This window comes from Phocoena phocoena, chromosome 20, assembly GCF_963924675.1.
Source record: "Phocoena phocoena chromosome 20, mPhoPho1.1, whole genome shotgun sequence".
Taxonomy (NCBI): domain Eukaryota; kingdom Metazoa; phylum Chordata; class Mammalia; order Artiodactyla; family Phocoenidae; genus Phocoena; species Phocoena phocoena.
This window is the reverse complement of record NC_089238.1, coordinates 25370936-25396226: the sequence shown is the minus strand read 5'-3', so window position 1 is coordinate 25396226 and position 25291 is coordinate 25370936. Positions and strand designations below refer to the sequence as shown.

General features: G+C 52.1%; 1 protein-coding gene across 1 annotated transcript in view; it reads left to right on the top strand.

Annotated features, from left to right (window-relative positions):
- Positions 1-25291, top strand: part of ZNF423 (zinc finger protein 423) — a 327693-nt gene that overhangs the window by 164154 nt on the left and 138248 nt on the right. The window lies entirely within an intron of this gene.

Here is a 25291-nt window from a genome sequence, read left to right as displayed (position 1 = left end):
GGTGTTGACTGCGTGGGGCTCAGGGCAGGGGCCCCAGGAATTTATGGCAGGGGCTAACGTTACCTCCTTTGCCGGCTAAAACACACTTTGTAGAACAGAGTTACACATATGTTTAGATAATTAGAACAAAAGCCAAAAGAACAATTCCATTCAAAGGGACAAAGCCGGGAGGTGGGGGTCCACCAGGATCTGGGGGGCCGAGTTCTGTCTCCCCAGCTCTCCCCGGCCTTTGCTGGGTTTTGATCGTGCTATTTAGAAAATCCCTTTGTTGTAGGATAAACTGACATTGGCCTGCGCATTTCTGCTGTGAAGTTTGCTATGTTCCAGGGCCCACTCGGGACATTAGGAGCTGATTAAATGAGCTAATTTTAATTTGTTCAGTGGTTACAGATGCAGAGACCTTTCCATGCCCTTTTCTTGAGGCTCTATTTATTTATTAAATTTTTTCCTGAAAAGTAAAAGACCTTCAGGACTCCCTTTTCTCTTCCCATCCCCTCTTAAAAATAAACATATGAAAACATTTCAGACAAGAACTTCAGCTGGGAAAGAAGCTCTCCAATACGGGCTTAGCCACTAGAGGTGCCAGTGGGAGGCTCCCCGAGTCTGGGAGCTGGGGGCAGCTGGGGGCGGAGCTGCTGGGATGGGCCACCCACCACGGCTCGGGGAGAGGAGCCAGATGAAATTTAGTGGAAACGGTCAAAGACTTGTCTCACCTCCAGGCCTTTGCACGTGCTGGGGCTGCTGCTTGGACCTCTGTTTCCGTCCCTGCTTCTTTTCCTTGGCTAATTCTTATTCATTCTGCTGGTCTTAACGTAGAGGTTGCTTTTTCTAGGAAGGCCTCTTGCACCCCAGCCCCTGTTCTCCCACCGCCCCGGGGACTTCTTCAGTTGTAGCAGATATCAGCACATAGAGAACGTCTGTCTCTTTCAGGAGGCTGTGAACTCCGAAGGGCAAGAACTGTGCCTGCGTTTTCCTGCCTCACACCTCCAGCGCCAAAGTGCCTGGTGGGTTCTAAGCACATCATCAACGTCTGTCGAAGAGATGAATGAATGAATGAATGGGTAGATGACATCTACACTTACTGGACTACACTACACACCAAGCTCTTTTTTAAAAACATATTTTAATTGAAGTATAGTTGATTTACAAGGTTGTGTTAGTTTCTGGTATGCAGCAAAGTGATTCAGGTATACATATACATATATATTCTTTTTCAGATTCTTTTCCCTTATAGGTTATTACAAAATACCGAGTATAGTTCCCTGTGCTCTACAGTAGGACCTTGTTGGTTATCTGTTTTACATATAGTAGTGTGTGTATGTTAATCCCAAACTCCTAATTTATCCCTCCCTCCCTTTTCCCCTTCGGTAACCGTAAGTTTGTTTTCCATGTCTGTAGGTCTATTTCTGTTTTGTAAATAAGTTCATTTATATCATTTTTTAAGATTCCACGTATAAGCTGTATCATACGATATTTGTCTTTTTCTGGCGTACTTCACTTAGCATGATAATCTTTAGGTCCATCCATGTTGCTGCAAATGGCATTATTTCATTCTTTTTTATGGCTGAGTAATATTCCACTCTCTGTGTGCGTGTGTGTGTGTGTGCGTGTGTGTGTGTGTGTGTATCAATATATGTATATGTATAGAACATTTTCTTTATCCATTCATCTGTTGATGGACATTTAGGTTGCTTCCATGTCTTGGCTATTGTAAATAGTGCTGCTGTAAACACTGGGCTGCATGTATCTTTCTGAATTAGAGCTTTCTCCAGATATATGCCCAGTAGTGGGATTGCTGGATCATATGGCAACTCTATTTTTAGTTTTCTGAGGAACTTCCGTACTGTTTCGCATAGCGTCTGCACCAATTTACATTCCCACCAACAGTGTAGGAGGGTTCCCTTTTCTCTGCACCCTCTCCAGCATCTCACTACACAGCAAGCTCTTGATGTCACGTCCCTGGGGTCCCACCAACCTCAAATTGTCATCCGTAGTTGTGTGTGCCTGCCCCGCCCCCTCCGCCTGGCCGTTTTCCTCACTGATGTGGGCTGAGGATTCAGTGTTGAGGGCTGAATCTCCAAAAATGAATGTGGTGGGAACTCATGCTTACCCGGCCCAGCATGACGCTGATTTCAAGGCCCAGGATGCAGCTCAGGCCCAGCTCTGCTGGAAACCTGACTGAAGGCCGCAGAGGGAGGAGAAGGGAGGAAAATTGCTCCGTGAGTTGGCTTTGTACAGCGCTTACGGGCTGGCCGGCCTTGGAGGATAATGTACCAATAGTGGAGGTGCTCGGAGCACAGAAAAGGAGGGGATGTGTGGATGCAGCCAGCTGCCACCCCCGATTTTACCTCAGCCTCCTACCCTCCTCCCCACTCTCTCATTTGCAAGGCGCCTTTCTCTGGGGTTGGGGCACCTTTCAGTGAGCAGCAGGGTTTTCCCTGGAGCTGTGCAGCCACTGTGGCCTGGCCCGTTTCTGGGGCCTGGTTTCCATTTGCTGAGTGCTTCTTCCCGCAGACGGCACCGCACCCACCCCACCCAGGGCCTCTGAGGGGCTGTCCCCCACCCTGTCCTGGCAGCCCTGTGTTCCTTCTTTAACCCCAACCTCAGGGATGGGCTTTGGAGCGGTACTGCCCCAGGCCCCTCATCTCTGCAGAAATCCCGGAGCCGGAGGGGGAGTTGGAACTTCTCGGGTGCCCCTGGGGTCTGGGGCCCTCAACTGGGTCAGCATCTGGCCGAGTGGCCGAGCCTTTGGCCTCCTCTGTCTCCTCCCCCACTCCCTCCCCGAGGCCCTTCCTCTCCCCACTAGCTGGATTCTCCGCCAAGCGGCCGGCGGGAACAGCCACGCTGGGCCCATCCTTTCCCCGGCTGAGGCTGAGGGTGGGGATGCGTCCCGGGGCTGAGGTCACCAGTGGGGCAGTGGGAAGCGCTTCTCCAGCCCTCGCCTGCCCCGCCACTGGGTGCCTGGAACAAGGGCATCAAACAACTTGTCCTGGGGCGCCCTGGTGAGCAGGGGGGAGAGGTAAGCGGAGAGGCGGTGCTGGAGGGGACGAATGGATAAAGCAGGCTGGTGTCTGCACCAGAATGCCAAGAGTCCCATTAGAGGTTCCTGGCTCCTTGGGAAGCAGAATGTTCGCTCAGAGTGGACTCTAATCCAGAAGGAAGGGAACTGTTTTCCTGGATCAGGAGAGAAAAAGTGAGGGCCTAGGAGGCACTGGTGGCCGGGCTGTTAGATCTGTGTTGGGTCCTGCAGTGTGGGAGTAGGATGTGGCCCCTTGGGAGCACCCTGATTTCTACGTCTGGCGCTGCTCTCTTTGCTTCCCCCTCCCCTTCTCTCAGTGTCCGTCTGGTGGCCTCCCAGCCCCCGTCTCCTCCGAGAAGGCTGGCCTGCATCCCTGATTGTCTGTGTGCCCTTTGGGCTGGAGTGCTTGCTGGCCCCTAAGTGCCTTGGCTCCCACCCCCGCACCCTCCTCCCAGCCCCTCACATCTGTCTCACTTCCTACAGCCCGGTTCCTGGCTGGTGGCTGGGAGGCTTCCTTCTGGGCCCGACCTTGCCACCCACAAGGCCACCGTGGCCCCAAGCCATCACCTCCCAGACGTCGGTCTCCTCCCTAGTCATAGGGGGACATGCCAAGAGAACACCGAGACAAGGCTCTATTGATCACCAGACCGTGATTCCCAGTGGCTTCCGTGGGGCCCCACGGTGTAGGGGGCTCGGTGTTAAGTGGGTGTTTCTCGGGGCCAGCCACTTGTTCTCCTTGGGAAGGAACGGGTGAGTTTCTCTCTGTTTATTGTCGTAACCAAGCTACCAAAATGGCAAACTTGGGTTCGGCAATTACACAGCGTTTCAGAAGCAAATTGATAGGATAACGTGTTATTATTGGCTACTGGGTTAATAGCTATTTTGGCAGGCGTGCCAATCCTGCGTGGCATTGCTGGTGCGGGCGTGAGAATGGCGTGATGGGGTAGAGGGGAATGGTGGGTGCGTGTGGCACAGAGCGGAAGACTGGGGACGACCCCAGGGGCTTCCCTTCCCTGGCAGTGCCTGCTTGGAGGATGCTCAGCCTCGATTCACTGTTGCCTTAGCCAAGACCAGAGAGGTTGAGAGGCCAGCGTCAGGTCACACAGTGAGTCGACGCTGGGGTTGGATTTTGGGTGTCTGTGGGAATGAATAGCCTGGTCTGTGATCTGTGAAGGCAGGACAAGTGCCTTCGCTCCGAGCACCGTGCTGGCGTCTCAGAAAATGGGGATTTGGAATGTACCCAAGGTGGCTCGCTCCGGCTTCAGGGCTTCTGCACACGTTAGTCCGCCTGCCTGGAACGCTCTTCCTCTAGATTCCTTGGTTTGCTTCCTTGCTTGCTTCAGGCCTCTGCTCAACTGTCACCTTGTCACCTTGTCACCTGTCTGGAGTAGCACCCCGCCGCCCCGTCCCTTCATTCTCTGCCCTTATCCTGCTGCGTATTTCTTTGTAGTGCCACCTGACTTACCACAGATGGATTTATCGTGTTATTGCTAGTCTCCTCTCATTACACTGAGGCTCTGAGGTCAAGGTCTTGGTTGTACTCACTACCCTGTCCCCAGAGCCTGGAACGGGGCTGCAGAGTAGACACTTGGTAACACTTGTTGAAGGAATAAGTGAATTTAAATTGTAATGTTACTTTAAAAAAATGGCTGCCACGTACCAGGTGACGGATTCTGTCTCCTCTCAGAGGATGGTGGGAGTCCGGGGATCCCGTTCTTCCTGTCCCTAAGAGGTGGTCAGCAGGCCCTCCCTTAGGGCTCAGGATGACACCCATTTCTTTTGCTAAGGAAGCTCAGAAGGGAATGAGTTCCCCATCACTGCAAGGGACCAAACCAGTGGCAGAGGGGTTGCAAGTGCTGGTGGGGAGGGGACTGGGTCCCCTCGAGGGCCCTTCTATGTTTGGGTTCCGTGACGGGCTCTGTGCTAAGATAGTGGGGTCAGCTCTTTCCATCACATGCTGTGAGTGGCTCTTATCCCAGATCCCCGAATGGTGTGTGAGGATGTGGAAAACTGGGGATGCTCATGGGAAGGGCAAACTGGGAGTGGGAGGTATGGCCCACCAAGGCGGTGAGCCCTGCGGTTAACCAGGGGTCTTCCCAGCGGCCTCTGCTCTTGCTGCCACCGATCTGGAAATGACATGCAATGACACGTTCATTGAGCATTTCCCGTGTGCCCAGTGCTGGGCCAAAGTGGATTATCCTATTTAATCCTCACCACAACCAGAGGAGGCAGAAGGTGTTCTCTGTCCATTTTCCCCCTTGGTGAGGCTTAGAGAGGTTCGGTAACGGATCCGAGGTCACATAGCTGGTCAGCGGTGGAGCTGGGACGTGAACCCAGCTCTCTGGCTAGGGAGCCTTCCTGGACGCGCTCCTGGTGCGCCTGGAACCAGGCTCCCTGGGCCAGTGTGTCTGCTGGCCCAGCACTCGGAGAGAGCCTGGCATGGACAGAGTAGGTGTCAGTAAGTATTCAGAGAATGAATGAATGAATGCAAGGAGTTTCCCAAGATGAACAGGAAGTGATCAATTTTTTTGGTCCGTTTGGGCAGGGAAGGAGAAACCCAGGGCGGCGGTGACCAGGAAGGGGTGATACCCGTGTGTGCTTGGCTGGCCTAACTTCCTCCCAGAAGGACTTACAAGGCAGCCACTTGGCCGTGTGTTCCTAGAGGGAGGGTGTGCTTATTTGTGGGGGTTGGGTAGTCAGTAGGGAGATTTTGGGTGAGTTATGGAGGTCCCTTGCGGGGAAAGGCACGCATACCGGTGCATGCACACACACACACACACCCCCTCACCCTCCAGTGTGCTGTGTGGAAAGAGATATTTACTTGCCGAGTTTTACCAGAGAAACATGCAAACCTTTCACTCCACCCCAGATCACACTGCTGATGCTGTACCTTTAAGAGCATGGAATCTTAGCTTATTATTGTATTAAATCTATTCATTTGTTCTGCTCTGGTCTGAATAAGTAGAAGGCCTGTAACCACCCACCCCCAACCCTTCCTGTCCACTCCCAGTGTCTCCTTTGTTTTTATACCGTTTCTCCAGGGATTCAGTCTAAGGCTGGCTGGCTGAGCTCTGCCTCCATCCCTGCCATCCGCCTCCCCTACCCCTACATACCCTTGCTCTCTCCCTGGTTCCAAGAGGTTCTTTGAAAGGAAAGAATGACAAATGTGGGCTACACTGAACACTGGACTAGTTGCATTCTGCCACAATGTGTGGATGCCCCAGGGACCTGGCTCTGCAGGGGTTGGCCCCTCTGGGCCCAGGTGGTCAAGCCTCGTGGTCAAACTCATTAACCCCTCAGCTGCCAGCTGGAGCCTCCACCCACTAACCCCTGGGCCTCCACCTGGTGGGGACCTCCTTGAGTGACTCCTGGCACCTTCTTTGCGATTAGCTCTGTCGTTCATTGGTTCGTTCATTCATTCATTCTCTCATTCAGGTATTCGTTCATACTACAGGTAGAAAGCCTCCTTTAGACCAAGCCCTGGGCTTAGCGGTCCTTCCATCTGTCCATCCATCCATCCATCCATCCTAGTCATTCATTTATTCACGCTATAGTTACCAATCGCTTGCTCTAGGACAAGACCTGAAATGTACCCTTTCATTCATTCATTCACGCATTTATTCAATCATTAAGCAGATAGGTACTGGCAGGCACCTGGTGGGGGCTCGCAGGGATCCAGAAATTTGGGGCTTCTCAGAGTTGTCTCTGGGCAGCTCTAAGCCAGGAGTACCTGTAGGGAGACCCTCACAGAATAACCCGAGAATGACATTCTTGGGCAAAGATGAACAAGTGAAGTGCTGCTTCGATGCAGTGTGAATGGCGGAGGAGGAAACTCACAGCTTGTTCACAGCCCTGCACCCAGCACTGACTGACGACCTGGCTGAGACACTCATTCATCCATCGTTCGTTCATGGAACATTCAGCAAATGTCGACGACCTACTCTGTGCTGGTGCTGGCATGAGCTGGTAGCTAGCCCTGCTGGGGACGGTGGCCCCGGCAGGCTGTGGGCATAGCACCACCACCCTCAGGGATGCTGAGCTGGGGGCAGTGTCTCCCCTTCCCAGACGCCCTGCGGGGAGGACGTCGTGGGTGATGCATTGTGCAAAGGGTCCCGGGTGATTCATCACTTTCCACAGGGTGGTCTTTCTCTGTTTATACCTCTACATTACGTCAGCCTTCTCAGCCTCCTCGAGGGTGTGTGTGCGTGTGTGTTTTGGGAGGGTTCCCATAATTCCACCTCTAATGTACTGACATTTTGTGAGGTTGGTGAGTCAGGCAATCAGATCCTCCCAGCTCTGCTGGAATCTACCTTGGGGCAATTCCCTCTCTCAGACCTCAGGTCCTCAGTATACCCACGTGCACAACGGGTGGCAGCTGGACACTCCCAAAGGTTTATTTCAGCCTCTGAGCCTCGGGTTCCTCATTTGTAAAATGTGTCTAGTGAAAGGATTATGTGTGGTTTAAATGCATTAATACACGCAAAACATTTATGCTTAATAATATAAGTAAACAAAAAAAGTGAGCGTGGCATATAGTAAGTGCTCAGTGAACATAGTTTATGATGATTTTCAAGTCTATTTATGACAGTAGGCACAGTGTAGGGTAAGATGAGGGCTTGGTTACGGCATAAGGACGTGGTGGCCATTCAGGCTGAAAAAGCAGAGGTGGCGGCAGGGGGTAGGGGTGCCGAGGGAAGGGTCCGCGATGCCGAGAAGGGACCAGGGGACTGCATGCCCCAGTTGTGATGTCTGGGACTGCAGCTGCCTTGCCCCACGCTTGGAAGTCGAGTCAGGGGACTGCCCCTGGCCACAGCCACCTCCAGCCCAGCCACACGGGGCTCCTCCTTCACACTGTGGTCCCAGGCCAGGTGGCCACCTCCCCAGCTGCTGCCCCTGCACTTGGGGCCTTCCCCAGGCTGCGTTAATCTCCTCCCAACCCAGGTGGGGCTGGAGCAGTCTCAGTCATCGAGGGTTGACAGCTCAGCAACAAAACCCACAATGGCAATTTTTCTGGAGGCTGAGACGTGAAAGTCCAGGGAAAATTGAAATTTTCTCTTCTGAGTCACAGACTGGCTGAGTATAAAGGGTGAGTGGGGCCCGCAGAGTGGCTGCACTGCTGGCACCAGCACATCGGTGGGGAATCCTAGGGCTCTTCCCCCTCTTCGGGGCCCAGCCCGCCTCTTCTCCCCTGCCTGCCTCCGGCCAGGTGCTGTGCTGGGCACACCATGCCACCCCCCCCCCCCCAGCACGCTCCCAGCCTGGAGCGGGGCGAGGGGCACACAGCGAGCTGCAGTCCTGTGCGAAGTGGAGGCCAGAGGAGGAGCCTCACAGTGGGGGCCTGAGGCACTTTTAGGGATGGGCAGCCCAATTTTAGATGGTTCATGCGACTTTTAAAAAGGTAATTATGTCTGTATTTTAATGGACATTACAAAACATGATACACACGATTTCATCAAGATAATTATTTGGGATTACACTCAGGTAGGTAGCACTGTTAGGCCTAAAGCAGGTGAAAGGACAAAGTTGAGTGATAGTAATAAAAGTAGGGCTTCCCTGGTGGCGCAGTGGTTGAGAATCCGCCTGCCGATGCAGGGGACGCGGGTTCGTGCCCCGGTCCGGGAAGATCCCATACGCCACGGAGCGGCTGGGCCCGTGAGCCATGGCCGCTGAGCCTGCGCGTCCGGAGCCTGTGCTCTGCGACGGGAGAGGCCACAACAGTGAGAGGCCCGCGTACCGCAAAAAAAAAAAAAAAAAAAAAAAAAAATGTAAGCAAGTAAATAAATAGGGCACAAGTCTGGAAGGTGACCCGAGCGTGGTGAATCACTGGATGGACTCGGCTTCCGAATCTGGCGCCACCACCTTAGGTAAGTGTCACGGATGGGTTTCCTGAATGGAGAGCTTGAGGCCAGGACTTGGGTCCAGGTTCTACGATGGGGAGGTAGGTGCTCTAGGAAGCAGGAGTGAGGGACAGGGAGAGTGAGGCAGGGAAGGGAAAGGGCAGTATTGAGGAGGAGTGTCAAGGTCACGGCTGCGGACCCCTGGGCTCGATTCAGCTGGAACCTTCCTGTATGTGCAAGATGCCCCGCAGGCTCCAGTCCCCCTTTGGTTGAGGACCACCTTCTGGAGAGAGGCAGAGCCCTGGAGGCGAGAGCCTGAGGTGGGGCCTCAGGCCCCGGCGCTCAGACCGTCCACCGCAGCTGCGGCTGGACCGAACGGCTGAGGGCTGTGATGCACGTGCCTGGGGCGCCTGCCGAGGCAAAAGCCCCTCCGCTCTCCATCCCCAGCGTGTTCTATGCAATGGGACCAAGCTGTGACGGTCTTGTGGGATTGCCGAGAGGGCCCCTGACACATCACGGGGCAAAGACAGCGAGTATTTTGGGGGAGAGTTTCCATCCTCCCAGCTGTGGGAGGCTCCTCAGTTCTCCAGGTGCTTGGGGGGGTCCTTGAGCTGGTTCTCTGTGGATTCAACTGAGGTGAAAAACAGCGGATCAGAGGTCAGACAGCATGCCTGCCTTGTCTGCAGAAGTCTGACCCTCCCAGCCCGAGCAGAGTGTCCCCCAAGACGTGTCTGGGCTGAAAATGAGGACTCGACCCTGACATCCTCCCGGGGTTCTTGATTGGGTATCCAGCCTGGGCTCTAAGTGAAGCCGGCTCCGGAGGTGGGGGGCGGGGATGTTCTTGCTTCTGAGCGGGTGTCACCCACTCAGTTTCCTTCATTCCCATATGGTGATTCGCACACACAGTATCTCAGGGTGATTAAAAGCACAGCCTGTGAGGTCAGGTGACCCATATTCAAAGCCCAGCTTGGCCATTTCTGACCTGTAGGACCCTGGAAGTGGTAATTAACCTTTGTAAGCCTCAGTTTTCTCATCTGCAGAATGGGGGCTGGCAAGAATAACTCGTCAGACTGTTGTGAATATTAAATGAGACAACGTGTGACATGGAGCAAACAAGAAATGTCTAGCACATAATGAATGTCATTTATTATCCATACGTTATAGGCATGTATGTACATATTTAATATGAAATATAACATACTTATTAATCATCTTTCCATGTCTTTAAGATCTACGTTAGACGCTTCAAGTTCTAGGTTAGAAGCACCATGTGGTTTTCTCTGATACTGGGTTTTGTGAAAATTATAATACGGATCTGGTTATTTATTCACATTCTTTACCTTCATTGAATACTTCCTCTGTCCACACCTCCAGTAAGAAAGTCAGGATACAAGCTGCGTTCTGTAAATGAGCTGAGGAGAGCCCGGAGGCCAGGGGTTTTCCCAAGGTCACACAGCTGCTTGGGGCTGGAAGCAGCCCCAGAACCAAGGTGCTGGTCCAGCCCGCTGGGAGAGGCCCCGGCCCAGTACCGTGGGTTTTGCTGTGTTCTGCTTGGGGCCAACCAGACCTGGAGGGGAGGCGGCAGCTCCTGTGTGGATAAGCTCTGATTCTCCCCGGGGCCTCCCTCCCTCAGGGAGCACTGAGACCTCCTGAATCTGTCTCAGGCCTCGCCCAGATGCCCTGCCTGTGACTTCCCCCTGCCACCTGCCCTGATTGCTGTGAGCGCAGAGCTAAGCCAGGTCTCTGGGGACTGGGGGGCATGGCCTGAGGGGTGGAGGGCTGCTGAGTGGGGCCGGGTGGGGCAGCAGGCTCTTAGCTAAGACGGCTATTCCTGAGCCTCAGCTCCCAGGCCCTACCTGGCACCGTCTCTCACGTCTTCTCCCTGGAGGAGCTGGGGCTGGAAAATCATTGCAGGGGCAAAGCCCTGGAGAGACCACGCAGACTTCAGCCTGCTGTTCCTGAGATTTCCAACTTCCACGCTCACTTCTACACTGGATGTCCCAGGCTTTGGTCATTTGTATCCCTCTGCCATAATTTTTGTGAGATTTCCGTATCACTGGTGCTATGATTTACCTAGTATTTTTCTTTAAGTCCTCTTTTTGTACTTTAATTTATTTACTTAATTCTGCCAATTGAAAATCAGTATCATTGGCTTTAAGTAGGCAGTGACCTTAAAAGTAAATTGAAAACAGACCCAAAGAAAAGCCCACGTTCAAGTTATTCCAGCCAGAGCTTTGGCATTCTGAAAACCCTGAGCCTTGGGGTCTATTCTCTCTTCGTTGGAACGTTAGAGAGAAATTAAGGACACGGCACCAAGTGGAGTCCTTCTCCTCTGCCTGACGGCTGAAAAGGGAATTGAAGGGGCACGAACTTTCTCACTTTGTGCGTCAGTGTTAGGCTGCCCTCTAAATCACCATGGGTTCTAATGATGGTGCACATCCCACGTTTGGGGGACGCGGGTCAGTGGAGAGCCTCCTCCTTCCTCAAAGCACAATTTGAGTGCCCCTGCCTCCCAGCATATGGCACCTCCCTGCTCACACTTCCCTGATCCTGCCCGGGAGGGAGCTGTCCGGGCCTCCCCCAAGGGAAAGCGCCCTAGACCCCTTGGACGCACTGGACTGCTGTCTCCTTAGTTTGACGGCTTTCTGGAGAAATAAGGGATCATTCGAGGCTCTTTCCACTACCTGCTGTGAAACTCGGGGCCCTTGCCCTCTCTGAGTTTCAGGTGTCTGATCTGTAAAATGGGGAAAATGATGGTGGGCACCACGTAGGATGGAGGTGGGGATTTAATGAGGTAAAGCTTATGAGGAGCTTGGCACCGTGCCTGGCACTCACGGGGGGCTCTGTGGTTGGGGGCTGCAGGGTGGGACTGGGCCATGGGCAGTGATACCAGTCTGAGGTTCAAAAAGTGGCTCAGTGTGACTATGTTTCAGACCTGAAAGACTGAGGGGGGACACAGGGGCTCCCCAAGGACTCAAAATAGACAGTGATGCCAAGTGCCACAGTGCAAGGTAAAAAGTGGCAGTGCCCCCAAGATCAGGGAAGGGCACCAGTGGTGGCAGAGGGAGTCAGGGAAGGCTTCTTGGGGGCAGTGTCTTGAAGGAAGAGCCCCTGCTGATCAGGCCGGGCGTGCCGTGGTGGCAGTACGGGCCTCTGAACGTGTTGCTCACCTCCCTCCCCACAAAGGAGAAAGAATATCCTCTCCTTTTCAGACCTTCAGGTGGGGTTGCAGCCCTGGATGCTACATACTCTTTCCTCCGAAGTTTGCTGAGGAGTTGCCTGAACACTTCTCAGAAAATTCGAGGGCTTCCAGACTGCAACTCTGACATCTGCAGCTATAACGTAGGGAAGGGAAGAATGCTATCCAAATAAACTTAATCCTAATCAAAGGAGTATTTTCTTACAGAAAAGCTTCACCTATACTTAATAGTTTTAAATTGTTCCGCGTACCAATTAGAGGTTTAATTTTGCTGTTCCCTCCAGTGGCTGGAGGATGTGTGTGGTTTGCGTTTAATCAGAGTTGGGTTTTTTTTTTTTTTTTTGGCTGGTTCCAGGGAGGGGAGGAGATGGGGAGACTGTTTTGGGGTTTCCTTCTGGTCCTGCCAGGACCCGTGTCTAGGTGTCTAGGGTAGAGGTGCTGGGTGCCTCCGAGTTTGGGGTTCTATGCTGGGGCAGCGTGGACGTCACCAGGGAGTGAACCAGAGTCCCCTCGTGCCCACCTGAGGGCAGCTGGGATGTTCTGCCACCACATTCCTGCCTGGAGAACCCAACGCCGAATTAAATATATGGATTATCCAAAAATTTCTGCAGCAATAAGGTGAGTTATTATTGATTCACAGAGCACGACAAAACATCGCTGCATGAATTAGCAAACAGCTGTTTCTAATTTGAGTTTAGAAGGGTACACAGAGGAACTTGTTTCTCTGTTCACTCCTTTCATTTATAATGAATTTTAATCACCGCTACAGGTGAGAAAAATGTAGAAACAAGCTTGTATCTTGTGGAAGAAACAAAGGAGAGACAGATGCTAACAGATTTCCAGTCTGTGATAAAAAGGATGTTTTGGTACACTTTACATGTAATTAGAGCGCAGCTGTTTCCAGTCCCAGGTCCACGAACACGGCCGAATGTGGGCTCTGCCGATCTCCAAAGGGAGGAAAGAAAAACAGTGATTCAACCCTGAAAGCATCTTGCTTTCTCTCGAGTCGAGCAGAGAGCCCTTTGCTCCGGCCCTTGGTGGTGTCATTTCGTGAAAGCTCATGGAGGTGACTTCGGAGACTCTCTGCAGCCGCGACGGTGGGAGGCTGGTGGGGTGAGGTCGGGGAGTGCAGGGGGCCCAGCCAGGGGGCTGATGGAAAAGCCTTCCAGAGCCCCTCTGCTAGTAACAAGAGCCCCATCTTTGGGGTTCATGGGGGAATATTGGGGCCCTTCTTCCCTGGCAGGAGCCTATCATGACACTCCACCTTAGCTAGTTTGATCACCGCCAGCTCTCGGGTGGGTTGACGAGTGCTCTATTTTTTTTTTTCCTGGTATGTTTAATTTCTGCAATAAAACTCAAGCTTAATTGCATTTTCAGTATCAGTGCTAAGTAAATTTGTCTAAGGGATGGAGTAGCCGGGCAGGCTGTGTGTTCTGTGGGGTCAGAGGCTTCAAGGGGAAAGGCAGATGTCCCCTTCCTGTCCTGGGTGTCCAGCAGCCCTTTGGGATGGCAGCCTAGTGGGTGAGGGGCAGGGGTGCTCTGGGAGTCAGGCCTCATCCCCCACGCCCTCTACCGTGAGCCTGGAGACCTGGGTCCAAGCGCCAGCGAGGCTGCTGGTGCCTGAGTTTTCTGTCTATACGATGAGGGGGCTGGGCTGGGGGCTCTTGTAGGCTTCTTTCCTCTCTGATGTCCTGGGATTGTAAATGGCAAGGGCCCGATGGGCCTTTATGCAGGTTGAGTGTCTTTTGCTTAGAAAATCATCTTCTGTAGGGGGGTAACTGCTTGTCCTTAACTTAGACCTTCCTGGGAGGTGGGACCCCTCACTGTCTCGTGCCCATTCAAACCATCACGGCCATTGCCTGCCTCTCTTGCCTGTCTCTCTCTCCCTTTCTCTGCCCTGTGACCTTATGTTGAGCTGGGAGCCAGTAGCCAGTGACTATTTTTATCTAACAGAGCATTTCTCATATATAACCTGTTACAAATATTCACTTATTTCATCTGCATAGCAACTCTATAATTGGGACTATTATTATTATTCCCATTTTACAGATGAGGAAACTGAGGCAGGTTTCTTCTTCTGTGCAACTGAGGAGGTTCATTAACTTGATGGAGCTGGGAGTCTAAGGCTCCTAAGTCCAGCTGCTGGACACAGCTGCCTAGCAAACACGAGTGCCTTTGGGGCCCAGGACACCTCATAATGAGGAAGGGAGCCCTGTGGGTCTGGACAGACAGGAGAGTGAGCACCCAGTTCTAATGGGGAGCTGCAGCTCTGGTCTGTCATGGCCGCACCAAATGCAGGTCCTGTGTCTCCAGGTCTTTGCCGTCTCCTTCCAGAAAACTCAGAAGTGTCACGGCCGCACCAAATGCAGGTCCTGTGTCTCCAGGTCTTTGCCGTCTCCTTCCAGAAAACTCAGAAGTGGATGTTTTAAAAACCGTTGAGTGTTCTTGATGTCTAAATGTTGGCATTTTTACAAAACGACTGATAACTGGGTAAGTCCCCAGACCATCTGGTGAGAGGACAGTCACGGTGATCTGTGTCCCCCTGCTCAGTCCCGCTGGGAGTCCAGTCCCAACTTTTCCATTTACCATCTGCTCTGTGACATCGGGGTTTGATCTAACCTCTCTGTTCTGTTTCCTCATCCGTGGGGTTGACCACGCAGCTTACTGTGGAAACCCAGATCCTCTGAGTGTGAAAGAGGGACACAGGCTGGGTGGGATGCTGGGTTCCATCCCAGGATCCCTGGGTGTGTGGCACCCTGCTTGCTTGTAATATGGAAATAACAACCACCACCACTACCTCAACCGTGAGGAGCTGCTCCAACGTCAAAGGGATAATGGGGGTGAAAATGCTGTGTAAAATTTTAAATGCCATACAGTTGATGGGATTTACAATTAATGAAAATAGTATAAGTTCCACTAGTAACCTCCTTCATTTATTGAACGCTTAGCAGTATATACACATTACCCATTTTGTAAGGTAGACACTCCTATTATCCCCATCCTATGGTTGAGGAAATGGGGGCTCAGAGAGGTACAGTGACTTGACAACCGTCACACAGCCAATGAGTGGCAGCTCAGTCTAAGCGAGCCCATACTCTCCAAATATGGTTCTGCTATCTCCCAGTGGCTGATGTCTCCTTGAGACCGATTGAGTCTCTTCAAAATAATGCTGATGATTTTGGTTCCCCGGTTCCCCGGAAGGTTTATTAAGGGCCTGGACGGCAGTCGTTTATTGTCAGGTGGCATTTCAGCAGCCCCTAGAGACAGCTAGAAAAAGGCATGCCGGGCCATAGCTTTCAGTCTGTTGGGAGGTCTGTGGGCCCTCGAGGATATGTGCCAAGTGTCCCTTAGAGGTGGGTCAAAGAATAGGACCCCACCCTTCACCCACCAGGGCCAGCTCCTCCTCTCAGTTTGGGGCCACTGACCTCTGCATGCCAGCCTCCACCCTCATGCTGCCTGTTGACCCTTGAGCACCACCCCCGCCCAACCTGGTTAATTTTGATTCCCAAACTGAAAGAATGATCCCTGCTTTCCCTGTCTGTGGCCTCACTGGTGATGATGAGATCATAGCTGCAAAGGCACTCTGAGCTCCCTGGAGCAGGGAAGGGTGAATACAAATCCCTGTTATTTTTACTAAAAGCATAATTCTAATTCAAGATTTTAGGTGGAGCCATGTCAGCTCCTGGTATCCTTTAGGAGGCTCCTTGGCCTACCTCTGAGGAAAGACCCTCCAGCTGCCTTTTCCCCTTTCTTCTCAGGGTGGACCCTTGATTTCTCAGAGGCTGGGCCTCCAACCTTTACACCATACCCTCAAATGTCCCTTTAGGGAAATCAAATATCTATACGCACGACTGACTACTGCTTACATGAAAGGTTTTTTCCCCCCCCTTTTAAAGTGCTTCAGGGGCTTCCCTGGTGGCGCAGTGGTTGAGAGTCCGCCTGCCGATGCAGGGGACACGGGTTTGTGCCCCGGTCCAGGAAGATCCCATATGCCACGGAGCAGCTGGGCCCGTGAGCTGTGGCCGCTGAGCCTGCGCGTCCGGAGCCTGTGCTCTGCAAGGGGAAAGGCCACAACAGTGAGAGGCCCGCGTACTGCAAAAAATAATAATAATAAAAATAAAGTGCTTCAAAGTGGCAAAGCATTGGTTTAGAGTTGAAACTTGAGACGGTAACTAATTGACAGAGGTTGGGCAGACAAGAGCAGAGAAACCTAAGCATGCTAGGTACCTTCTGCAACCCTCAGAGGTCCAGGCATATAGAGCAGACTCAACAAATATGCGCCGAGGGAAAGAACACAAACCGGGAGATATCCAGCGGAAGCTGGGATACCTACTATCTGGCATTCCTCATTCCTGTACCCAGGGAAGCCATCATTAGTTGATCACAGACTCTTAGAGCTACAAAGCCTCTTAGAGACCAATTCATCAGATTCCCGCTCTCAAGAGTTGGGAAAATGAAAAAACAAGAGGGGATGGGTGTACTTGCCTCTACATACATCCCTATGCTTATTCAGTGCCAGAATCTGAACCTAGTCCAGTAGTGATCTCATCCACTGTGGCTCATGGTACCACCCTCTGGGCTCAATGTTCTACTCTCTGGCTTTGCCCTCTGAACTATCTCTTTTTTTTTTCCTTTTTTAAATGGAAATTATCACATGTTTGCAGCTGAGTAATTTTATTAGCCTGTTTCCTGCCTGTAGAATTTGGGGGGTGGTTCCTCAGCCGTCTTCCATCTCCTTTTTGGTCCAAGCTGGCAGTGTTTCTGCTGGTATAAACTTTTCAAGAAGCTTGTGGGTCTCCTGTGTATGTCATGGGGGATCTACACCATTAGACAAGAGGTCCCTACATAGATTTTTTTCTAGATAATCTGATCTCTACTTTTGGCTTCTTCTGGGATGGCTCCAGGGCAATGCCCCCAAATTTCTAGATGCTCTCTGGTTTGACATAGAGGATATGTGAGTCACATTCTTAATATCTTCAAAGAGTCTTTTGTGTGACTGAGTGTTCCAACCTTTTGATTCTTCTGAGATATTAGCAAAATGTATAGTCACACTCTCAGTCTTTTCCCTAGAGTGTGATTTGCTGATAGTGAATCTCTCAATTATAATGTCTTTTGCAATTTGGTTAGGCTGAGAATTTCCAAAATCATCAATTCCTGGTTCTTTTTGCTTAACAGTTCTTCTTTCAATCCATCTCTTTCCTCTCTACTACAAGCAGCAAGAAGAAAACAGGCCATACCTTCAATATGTTGCTTGGAAATCCCCTCAGCTAAATATCCATTTTTATCTATCACTAGTCCTGTTTTCCACATAACTGCGGGACATGATTCCCTAAAGCTTCCTGGCACTGTATAACAAGTATCCCTTTCTTCCAGTTTCCAATATCAAGTTCCTCATCTTCTAAGCCCTCGCCATCAGTGCCTTTAATGTTCATGTTTCTCTTATCCGTTTGTTTATGATGATTTAGGTGTTTTTTGTGGTGACTTAGGTTTTCTCAAATGTACTCCTTACTTCCTTTTGAGTCTTCACTAACAGAGTCAGTTTTTCTATGAATAATCTTTTAAAGGTAATATAGGCTTTTTCTACCACACTCTTGAAAACTCTTCTAGTCACTGCCCACTGCCCAGTTCCAAAGCCACTTCCGCACTTTTCAGGTATTTGTAATAACATCACCTCTCTCCTCGTACCGATATCTGTATTCGTTTCCTATTGCTGCTGTAACAAATTATCATGGACTTAACCGGCTTAAAACAAGAACAAATTATTCTATCATAGTTCTGTAAATCAGAAGTCTGACATGGACCTCACTGGGCTAAAACCACAGGGCTGTGTTCCTTTCTGAAGGCTCTGGAGAGAATCTGTTTTCATGCCTTTCCCATTTTTAGAGTCTGCCCACATTCCTTGGCTTGTGGCCCCCTTCCATCTTCGAAGCCAGCAATTGTATCACTCTGACTTCCTCTTTTGCCTCCCTCGTCTGCATTAAGGACCTTTGTGATTACATTGGGCTCTCCCAGGTAATTTAGTATAATCTCTTTATCCGAAGGTCATCTAATTGGCATCCTTAATTCTATCTGCAACCTTAATTCACCTCTGCCACATAATGTAACATATTCCTGGGTTCTGGGGATTAGGATATGAACGTCTTGTTGTGGGGGGGGCATTACCTTGCCTACCACAAGCTCTGCACAGATTATTTAAACATCCTGCTCTGCCTGCAACCAGGTGAGGCAAGAGACCAGCTACATTCATTGGTGCTTGGCATCAGAGCCAGCCTCGGGTAATCCAGCCTGGTAAAGCCAGCCACCGACTCTGCCCACTTTGGGACATGCCTTTGTCTTTGTGGCGGGTGGGGTTCTAACGTATGAGGACCTCTTCTTGGCTGTCCTTGAGTTGTAGGGGTTGGCACTGAGCAGCTTCTGCGGTGGGGCAGGCCCTGAACCGGCACTCAGGGCCTGGAAAGGCAGTGTAGTCTAGTGGTTAGTGAGTGGATTTGGGGTGGGGGTAGTGGTACATTTGTCACTTGCTAACTCCATGTGCTCAGAAAGTTGCTTTCCTTCTTGGAGCCTCGGTTTGCACGGTTAGAAAGAAGGGGATGTAATAGCACCTACCTCATAGCGATATTGTGAGAATCAAACGAGAAAATGCTGGCAAAGGATCTGGTTTATAGAAAATGTTCCATAAGTAGTAACTACTGTGGTTTTTATGAGTTTAGTTCTGGATCTGTCTGCTCCTGCTGTGTGGTCTCTGTTTCCCCGTCTGTGTTAAATAAGATGAGTGATGGCCCGTTAACTTCCTCTTGCCTCCCCTCCCCCTTGCACCGATCCTACATGTGTGCATATAACTGAGTTGCGGAGTATTCTGGGATGGATGGCCAGCTTTGTCACCTGGTAGGAGGTAAGGACCAGGGCAGGCATTCTTGTCGCCTTCTCGTCGGTGGGCCCCCCCCCGCCGGGCCTAGTTTGAGTCTGGATGAGTCCCTGGTAGGCATGGAGACAGTGAGGATGCCCCACCCAGCCGGGAGCTCTGGCCTGGCAGCCTCTGTCTCCTACTGGGCCTTGATACCGTGGGATCCAGTACCCCACTCTGATCCAGGGGTTAACTGTGCTGGGCCTCTCAGGAAGCTCACACCACAGTTTACTGGAAGCAGCCCCAGGAAAAGGCCTCAGAGATTGCCCAGTCCAGCCATGTCACAGAGGCAGAAGCACTCCCACCCTCCCAGCAACAGAGTGGCCTCTGGGACCAAGTTCGTCGCAGATCCAGGCTCCCCACAGATCCCTCTACTGCACCAGGTTTACAGGGAGCGCAGGGAGACAGATGGGTAGAGATTTGAAGTTTCCTAAGAAGAGATTAGCAATTCACCCAGATGTTGCTCCAGCTGGATTTGCATCGTTTCATGTCTGGAAGCCACCTGTCTGGTTCTGGCTGCCTCTGTGGGAAGTGCAGTCAGTGGTGTGTCCTGAAGCACATTCATGTCTTGCAGCTTTTGTCACCTCGGGCTCTGGGGAGCATTGATCTGCCCTCCCAGGATGCCCGGGCTGCTTTGTGCCCACTTTGGGTGGACCTCACCATCAGCAGAGTTGGACCTGCTGACCCTTATCCCTGGCTGGAGACCCCTCTCTAGACTACAACACAGCTCCACAGTACCTGTCAAATGCTGTTGTCTCTGCTTGAACAACAGGATTTTGGTGATCCTGCCCTAAAGCCTCCTTTTCAGAGGGGATGCACAGTTCCCTTCTTGAAAGAGAAAACCTGATGTTAAAAGCTTCTTCTCTAGCACTGGGAATCAGGAGACCTCCTCCTCCAATTTGCTCCCCGCTCTTTGAACATTCCACTTGTGCACTCTTCTGCTCGTGGCAGACATTAGCAATTGATTTCAGCACTCATTTCTTCTGAGCCCAGATAGGGCCTCAGAATCCTCCTGAACACAGTATTCGAGGTGACCACTAACAATTTACTGTCCCTGGAAGTTTTCTTCTCTCTCTGGGCCTCAGCTTCTTCCTCTATATCAAGCGGGATTGGCGTAGATGGTTCCTGAGTCTGGGGTCGGGCCACAGTTATTCCCATTCCTGGAATTCCCAATGGGGACAGAGGGGAGGCTCTACCTGGAGCACCGTAGGGCTTTGTCTTGTGGGGAGGGAACTTGCCTCCATAGCAATTTTCATTTTCCCATGGAATTGGGTGAATAGCAAGGAGACCTTCTGGGGCTTCGTGAGGAATCGTCGAGCCTTTTTGTGGCTATTATGGAAACAATCTGGATGATTGGAATATTGTCCAAAATGACTTTTATATTCATCCACAGGGCACTCTTGAGGCTCAAATTCCAACTTCCCATATTACGTGGAGGCAGCCGAGGGCCAGGTCTCCTGCTGGACTCTCTGTCCAGTGCTCTTTCCTCTGCCCTGGCGTGTCTCCCCCAGGCCCCTTGGTTGTCCCAAGTCTGCCTGCTGTGCACGGTCTGGGCTATCCATGGGGCAGCGCCCAGGTGGGGTGCACTCGAGTGCACAGTACCCCACACTGGGGGCACTTGTGGACTTGGAAACTTCACTCCTGGGACCGCTCAGCTTTTGTCCCCTCTGGAGGCTTGTGGTCATTTTTATTCACTTGAATGGACCTGCCCATCCCAGGGATGTCCTAGAAACCTGGAGCTGCCTGGGCATTGGCTGTTTACACCTTCCCCCTCACTGTTCTTTTCAGAGCCGTTTATTCCTCTAGCACAACTTCAGTGACAGAGGGCTCCCTCCCTCCTCAGCCTGTGCCCCTCGCTACAGGAAGGTCCCCCTTTCCGCTCACTCCTCTGGGCCTGTGGGCTAGCTACTCTCTCTCCTGCATCCAGGTACTTCCTCGGCAGCCCCGACCTTGATTCTCTGTGACTGGAGGGGCGTGGAGCTGAGGGTCCCAGCCATCCTGGGTGGCGGCCACTCTGCTCTGCCCAGACAAGGTGTGTCTGAGGCCACGTTGTCATGGCTGTGGCCTCAGCCTGTGGAATTCACCAAGTGTGGCCATGTGAGCTTGGGGTCCACCTGACTCTTTCTGCCGCTGATGTGTCCCGAAGCCCAGTTAATGTTCTTTTTTCTACATAATTGAGTTTTTATCGAAATTCCTCCCCTCTTTTATGCTTATTTTCATTCTTTTCCTGCAGCAGACTGCAAAAGCCCCATATAACCCATTTCCTATCAGGCCTTTTTTCAGGATTAGTCCTTTGTTTTTTTGTTTTTTTTTTGCGGTACGCGGGCCTCTCACTGTTGTGACCTCTCCCATTGCGGAGCACAGGCTCCGGACGCGCAGGCTCAGCGGCCATGGCTCACGGGCCCAGCCGCTCCGCGGCACGTGGGATCTTCCCAGACCAGGGCATGAACCCGTGTCCCCTGCATTGGCAGGCGGACTCTCAACCACTGCGCCACCAGGGAAGCCCTAGGATTAATCCTTTTTAAATGACTTTAATTTCCTTTTTGAAAGTGATTTTTCTATTTATTTTGTTATATTTCTTTGTACTCATTCTAGCGGGAGGGGGAGGCCAAGGATCTGACATTAGTCACTGGGTTTCCCTCTTGATATTCTCATGTGACAGTGCCCCCTCCCAAAGGAGAGAGGCAGGGTAGCATGGTGGGTGAAAGCACCGACTCAGAACCAACTAACTGGGTTTGAATCCTGGCTCTCCTGCCTGCAAGCTGTGTGGCTTTAGGCAAGTTACTCAGCCTCTCTGTGCCTGAGTTTTCTCACCTGATCAGGGAAATATTAAATAATAATAATAGTGCCTATCTCATTGGGCTGTTGAGAGGACTGAATGAGTTAACACATGTAAAGCTTTTAAAAGAGTGCCCGGCACATAGTAGACTCTATCAAAGCATTCACTTGGACATGAAAAGGTGGTTGGTCGAGCTGGACTTTCCTTGAAACTACCTTCTCCCTGAGTTCTGAAACATTCAAGTTGAAGGGGACCTTGGGGTTGCCTTCATCCTGTTTCTGCACCCCTTCCCTTTCTGCACATCTGCCTGAGGGTGTGTGCTGCCCCGGCTGCACCGTGGCGTCTAACAGTCAGCATGAGGGGAGTGTTGCCGCTGTAAGGAAAGGACCCCCCCTCCATCTGCCGACCTCCCTGCCCATCCATCCTGAGTGTGCTGGCCCCAGTCGTCTCTCCAGTCTGCTCCTAGAAGAGTAAGCTAAGTGCCCCCCAAACAAAATGCATTTGGAGGGGATGGGGCGGCAGCAGTCAAGGTTAAACGTTGTTAAGGTAAAAGGCTTTAAACAGGGCAATCTGAGTTGGGTCTTTATTTGTCAACATGCCCATTTCCCCTGACTGGATCTTTTCAGTTTAAGGAGCCTTATTTTCGTTTCAATTCAGATGATTATAATCTCAGCAGTTGCTCAGTTTGTTGTTCCCAGAATAATGTGCTTTGCTTTAGTTTTGAGACTTGTTTGCAGAAAAATAAAGCCAGCCAGGCAGCCCCGCAATGAACCTCGGGGACTGTGGTGCTGGGGCAGGTTGCTTCTTCTTCTCAAAGACTGGGTGGCGTTGCAGGTGGAGCAGGGTGAGAGTAGACCCCACAATCCTGGTCAAACACAACTGGGGCATCCGGCTGTGTGACTCAGGGCAAGTTACTCACCTCGCCGAGCCTCAGCTTCCTCATCTCAAAAATGGGATGTTACCAATGGGAGGATGAAAAGAGATTCATTGTGGTAATAGAAGCACTTAGCACAGTGCGGGCACTCGGGACGTGCTCACTAGATGTAGCTGCTAATTTTATTAGCACTAGTGGTACTCGTTTGTGCTAATTATTATTACTGGCCAAATAGTGATTTTGTCTGTCAGTTTTATTGAAGTATAATTTGCATATCATAGCATTCATTTGTTTTAAGTGAGCAATTCAGTGACTTTTAAGTAAATTCACAGAGCTGTGCAGTCCTCCCCGCCATCCAGCTTTCAGGCATTTCCATGATCTCAGAAGGATGCCTCTTGCCCATTTGCAGTCAATCCCTGCTCCCTCCTCTGGCCTCAGGCAATCACTAATCTGCTTTCTGTCTCTACAGATGTGCCTGGTCTGGACAGTTCATGTAAATGGAATAAGAGTGCTTCTTCACATTACGTGTTCTCATCCACCCCTCACAACACGTCCCTGTTTGCAGATGTGTGAGCTGACTCTGAGTGTTTAGAGGAACGCTTGTGGGGTGGACAGATGAATGGAGGAGCAGGGTTCACGTGCACGTGTCTGCTCTCATCCTCAGACAACGTGAATGAAAGACGTGTCCGGGCTTGGTGTTTCTGGCAAGGCATCTTCCTTGCCCCCCCCCCCCCCCCACCGACCCCCCGACCCATGAACTGGCCTGTCTTCCATTTGTCGGCCCTGCGAGCTCCAGCCAGCCTCTGTACCTCCCGGGCCTCGGGGGCCCCTCCCTGCAATGCAGACGATGGGCCATTCTGGTGGTCCTGTCAGGGCTCAAAGGAGAGGCAGCCCCTGACTGCATGGGAGCTTGACACGGGGGTCCGTCTCCTGGTCTCACCTACTCAGGTGTAGTCCTGTACGACTGACCTGTGTCAAGGGGCCTGACTGTGGACAGGCCTGGTGCTGTCCTTCCCTGGGGGACGTCACTGTGGTTGTGCCTCAGTTTCCTCATCTGTACAGTGGGAGGGGCCCTGGTTCCCGCCTCCTTCGTGGTTAGAACAGCCCTTAGCAGAGGTACACAGGAAGGGCTCTGTGGCAGCTTGCGTGAGTCTGAGCTAAGACATCAAAATAATAAAAAGCTGGTGGAGCCTGGCCAGGGGGTGGGGGCCGAGCACATCCCTCAGCTGCCCCAGCTCCAGCCATCTCCTCCCTTGGGTCCCTTTGTCTGCGCCCCGCGTAGCCCAGCTGGCAAGAGCTGGGAATTACCCGGCAGGGGCCGGGGCGCCTCCCGCCGCATCTCATCTGAGGAGCTGGCAGCCCCGCGTCCTTCCCATCCGAAGGCCCTGTAATGTGAGGCTCCCGGGGGAGCGGGCGCCCTCACTTTGGGAGGCACCCTGCTCTGGGTTGGGTGACTGGGCTTCAGAGGCAGGGAGGCTGCTGGGAGATGCAGGACTCTGGGCCGGGAGCTTTGGAGAGTGGCATCCTTCCAGGCAGAGCTCTGCCAGCGGTGCCAGCTGGGGTCAGGCAGATCTTCACACGGTCGGGGCCAGAGGCCCCGGGCGGGCACCAGGGTGGTGCGTGGACCCTAGGAGCAGGCTCTGAGTGACCCCAAAAGACCCTTTAGCCGGCCTTGCTTGTCTCTCCAAGTCTTGGGGTTGGCAGCTGTAAGAGCTTGGGGGTGTGGGGCCCCCGGTCTGAGCCGTGCCTCCGTGACGGTGTGTGTGTCTGTGTCTGCCGGTGAGTGCGTGTGTGTTCAAGCTTGTGTGTGCATGTGGGAGTGATTGCAGGGGAATGGATATGTTTGTGTGTGTGAGAGTATGTGACTGTGTGTGGATAAGCGTGTGTGTATGACTGCATGTGTGTGAGTTGGTGTGTTGGAGTTCACATGTGAGTTGCGGGAGTGACGTGTGACCTGTGTGTGTGTGAGTGTGTTTATGCATGCAGGTGTGTGTGCCGGTGCCTGCCCAGCCTCGGAATGTGGTCCCCATGCCTTTCCCTTCTAGAGGGTCTGGGCTGCCTCTGGCCAAGAATTTCTGGGTTCCACCTGTGAGGCTTTTCCGAAGACTAAGCTGGCTTGGCTGGGGGCCGGGGAGGCGGGGGCCGTGGTCTGTTTCCTTGGGGGTTAGAAGAGCAAGGTCAGTGCAGTGGAGTCTGAGCTTTTGTTTGTCTCTCCCCTGCCCGTAGCAGCCCGCGGCCCGTTTCATTCATTATTAAGTCTTAAATCCACCCAACACGAAACTTGAGCCATGGAATTCACTCCCTGCTCAGGCTGGCTCGGTTCAACCCCCGCCGTGTCTTGGGAAACTTCACTGGTTTAATTTGCTGTGTCCGGTTTGCCTTTGTTTTTTTCCAGAAATGGCCAACCCCTAGTGCGGGGGTGGCCCCTGTCCCTGGGGAGGGCGGGCCACATAGGGTGTCCGTGCAGGCCCCGTCCGCACACGCCACAGGGGATTTAAGGGCCCACTAGGCTCTGAGATCTGTGGCTATCTGGGTCCTGGCCCCATCTCTGATCACCACACTGTCAGGCCATCACCCAGGGTCCTGAGCGAACTTGGGGCAAATCCAGGGGTGGAGGGGGAACAAAGAAAACGACCGCCCTTGGGATGGTTTGGGCTGGGAACCCTGCAGCCCCTTCTC